The 4,411-nt window shown below is 59.6% G+C and overlaps 1 pseudogene; it reads right to left on the bottom strand.

Moving 5' to 3' along the window:
• The window catches only part of LOC121274028, a 27,058-nt pseudogene extending 23,597 nt beyond the window's left edge, over positions 1–3,461 (bottom strand).
• Between the last annotated feature and the right edge of the window lie 950 nt (positions 3,462–4,411).

The following is a 4,411-nucleotide window of genomic DNA, read 5'->3' as shown; positions in this document are numbered from 1 at the left end:
CGACTCCATATCCATCACTCACACTGACCCCATATCCATCACTCACATTGACCCCATATCCCTCACCCCCACCAACTTCATATCCATCACTCACACTGACCCCATATCCCTCACCCTCACCGACTCCATATCCATCACTCACACTGACCCCATATCCATCACTCACACTGACCCCATATCCCTCACCCCCACCAACTTCATATCCATCACTCACACTGACCCCATATCCATCACTCGCACTGACCCCATATCCATCACTCACACTGACCCCATATCCCTCACCCCCACCAACCTCATATCCATCATTCACACTGACCCCAGATCCATCACTCACACTGACCCCATATCCCTCACCCCCACCGACCCCATATCCATCACTCACACTGACCCCATATCCATCACTCATACTGACCCCATATCCCTCACCCTCACCGACTCCATATACATCACTCACACCGACTCCATATCCATCACTCGCACTGACCCCATATCCATCACACACACTGACCCCATATCCCTCACCCCCACCAACCCCATATCCATCACTCACACTGACCCCATATCCATCACTCACACTGACCCCATATCCCTCACCCTCACCGACTCCATATCCATCACTCACACTGACCCCGGATCCATCACTCACACCGACCCCATATCCATCAACCCCACTGACCCCATATCCATCACTCACACTGACTCCATATCCCTCACCCCCACCGACCCCATATCCACCACTCACACTGACCCCATATCCATCACTCATACTGATCCCATATCCCTCACCCCCCCCGCCCCGACGTCCCTCAATCGCCAACCACCCACCCTTCTCCCCCACGTCCCTCAGCGCCACCCACCCACCCTTCTCCCCCACGTCCCTCAGCGCCACCCACCCACCCTTCTCCCCCACGTCCCTCAGCGCCACCCACCCACCCTTCTCCCCCACGTCCCTCAGCGCCAGGCGCAGACACTCACATCATCGTAACCGGCTAGGTTTCCTCGCGCTGTCTCAATGCCAAAGGCGATGAAGCAGATGACGGACGCCACCCACATCAAGCACTGAAGGCCCCCGGCCAACTGGCGGGCAAATTTCACGTACTCCGGGGTCCCCTTGGGGGGCTTCAGCTCATTCAGTCCGTCCCGGAGCAGGACCTCCTCCGCCTTGGCGTTGGTCAGGCCCTGGCGTCGTCGGTCAAACAAGAGGAAGATCAGGCAGGAACTCGCAGACACATCCAAAGCTCCTCGAGCCTCAGCGGGAGGATTGTGTCCAGCTCTGGGCCTGCCGCACTTTGGGAAGGAGGGCCGGAGCCTCGGAGAGGGAGGTGGGGGGGAGGGAGATTTACTGGGACGGTTCCCAGGGGATGAGGGAGGCTTCAGTCCGCGTGGAGGGACCGGGAGAAGCCGGGATCGTTCTCCCTCGGAGCGGAGAAGGTTAAGGGGGAGATTGAATTGGGACGTTCAACATCAGGAGGGGGTTTGGATAGAGTCGATGAGGAGAAAGTGTTCCCAGCGGCAGGAGGGTCGGTAACCAGAGGGACACAGATTGGAGAGAGTCGGGGAAAAGGACCAGAGGGGGGAGATGAGGAGAATTTTGTTTTGACACAGCGAGTTGTTGGGATCTGGAAGGCGCTGCCTGAAAGGGCGGTGGAAGCAGATTCAATAGGAACTTTCAAAAAGGGAGGAATTGGATAAGTGAGTGCATCCTAGTGAGTGTCAGTGTGTGTGGGACCCGTACCCCAGTTAGAGTCAGTGTGTGTGGGACCTGTACCCCAGTGAGAGTCAGTGTGTGTGGGACCCGTACCCCAGTGAGAGTCAGTGTGTGTGGGACCTGTACCCCAGTGAGAGTCAGTGTGTGTGGGACCCGTACCCCAGTGAGAGTCAGTGTGTGTGGGACCTGTACCCCAGTGAGAGTCAGTGTGTGTGGGACCCGTACCCCAGTGAGAGTCAGTGTGTGTGGGACCCGTACCCCAGTGAGAGTCAGTGTGTGTGAGACCCGTACCCCAGTGAGAGTCAGTGTGTGTGGGACCCGTACCCCAGTGAGAGTCAGTGTGTGTGGGACACGTACCCCAGTGAGAGTCAGTGTGTGTGAGACCCGTACCCCAGTGAGAGTCAGTGTGTGTGGGACCCAGACCCTGGTGTGTCACTTACCTCCTCTATACTGGTGTCATATTTCTCTTCCAGCTCTTCAAGGCTGATCTCGTGGTCATCCTGAGGGAGAAAAGGGAGACGTCACGAGTGATGGAGGGTTATGGTGAAGGTGGGCGGATGGGGATTGAGGGACATGGGGAGAAGGTGGGGATGGAGGGGTATGAGGGGGGAAGGTGGGTGGGATTGAGGGACATGGGGAGAAGGTGGGGATTGAGGGGTACGAGGGGGGTAGGTGGGTGGGATTGAGGGACATGGGGAGAAGGTGGGGATTGAGGGGTATGAGGGGGGAAGGTGGGTGGGATTGAGGGACATGGGGGGGTTTGAGGGCTATGTTGGCGGTGGGGGAGATGCTGGGTTTGGAGGTACTTGGGGATTCAGGGATTATGGCTGGGTTGCAGTTTAGCGTGGTCTGTCTGTGTTTCCAGTCAGTTTGGATATTGGGTGTCGCTGATGCCAGTATTGACCCTGAGGGTGTGGAAGTGAACCCCATCGCGGAGTGGGGGGTATGAGGCCTGGGCTTCGGGGAGATGAGAAGCTGACAGGGGGGGTATGAGGCCTGTGCCTCAGGGAGTTGAGGAGCTGTCGGGGGGTATGAGGCCTCGGGGAGATGAGGAGCTGACAGGGGGGGTATGAGGCCTCGGGGAGATGAGGAGCTGACAGGGGGGGTATGAGGCCTGTGCCTCAGGGAGTTGAGGAGCTGTCGGGGGGTATGAGGCCTCGGGGAGATGAGGAGCTGACAGGGGGGGTATGAGGCCTCAGGGAGATGAGGAGCTGACAGGGGGGGTATGAGGCCTGTGCCTCAGGGAGTTGAGGAGCTGTCGGGGGGTATGAGGCCTCGGGGAGATGAGGAGCTGACAGGGGGGGTATGAGGCCTCGGGGAGATGAGGAGCTGACAGGGGGGGTATGAGGCCTGTGCCTCAGGGAGTTGAGGAGCTGTCGGGGGGTATGAGGCCTCGGGGAGATGAGGAGCTGACAGGGGGGGTATGAGGCCTCAGGGAGATGAGGAGCTGACAGGGGGGGTATGAGGCCTCAGGGAGATGAGGAGCTGACAGGGGGGGTATGAGGCCTCAGGGAGATGAGGAGCTGTCAGGGGGTATGAGGCCTCTGGGAGACGAGGAGCTGTCGGTGGGTATGAGGCCTCAGGGAGATGAGGAGCTGTCGGGGGGTATGAGGCCTCTGGGAGACGAGGAGCTGTCGGGGGGTATGAGGCCTCGGGGAGATGAGGAGCTGTCAGCCTTCACGTTACTCACAATGTCCATCTCCTTCTTCATATTCTCCAACTTCTCTTTCTTCTTCATTTTCTTTTTCTTCATGTCTCCTCCTGTCCCGTCCTTTCCCTCCATCTGGTACATCTCCAGCTTCTCCTGGAAGGAAAAAGCCGGTCAGGCACCTTCCCTCTCCTTCTCCCCCCCTCCCACACTCCCCAGCTCAGGGGCCCACAGCACCACCCTCCCCTCGTCCCCAACCTCCACACTCCCCTCGTCCCCAACCTCCACACTCCCCTCGTCCCCATATCCAAACTCCCCTCGTCCCCAACCTCCACACTCCCCTCGTCCCCACATCCACACTCCCCTCATCTCCAACCTCCACACTCCCCTCGTCCCCAACCTCCACACTCCCCTCGTCCCCACATCCACACTCCCCTCATCTCCAACCTCCACACTCCCCTCGTCCCCACATCCACACTCCCCTCGTCCCCAACATCGACACTCCCCTCGTCCCCATATCCAAACTCCCCTCGTCCCCAACCTCCACACTCCCCTCGTCCCCAACCTCCACACTCCCCTCGTCCCCACATCCACACTCCCCTCATCTCCAACCTCCACCCTCCCCTCGTCCCCACCACCACCCTCCCCTCGTCCCCAACCTCCACACTCCCCTCGTCCCCATATCCAAACTCCCCTCGTCCCCAACCTCCACACTCCCCTCGTCCCCACATCCACACTCCCCTCATCTCCAAACTCCACACTCCCCTCGTCCCCAACCTCCACACTCCCCTCGTCCCCACATCCACACTCCCCTCATCTCCAACCTCCACCCTCCCCTCGTCCCCACCACCACCCTCCCCTCGTCCCCAACCTCCACACTCCCCTCGTCCCCATATCCAAACTCCCCTCGTCCCCAACCTCCACACTCCCCTCGTCCCCACATCCACACTCCCCTCATCTCCAACCTCCACACTCCCCTCGTCCCCAACCTCCACACTCCCCTCGTCCCCACATCCACACTCCCCTCATCTCCAACCTCCACACTCCCCTCGTCC

The sequence above is a fragment of the Carcharodon carcharias genome, assembly GCF_017639515.1.
Source record: "Carcharodon carcharias isolate sCarCar2 chromosome 29 unlocalized genomic scaffold, sCarCar2.pri SUPER_29_unloc_2, whole genome shotgun sequence".
In the NCBI taxonomy this organism is placed as follows: Eukaryota; Metazoa; Chordata; class Chondrichthyes; order Lamniformes; family Lamnidae; genus Carcharodon; species Carcharodon carcharias.
This window is presented reverse-complemented; position numbering and strand designations above follow the sequence as displayed.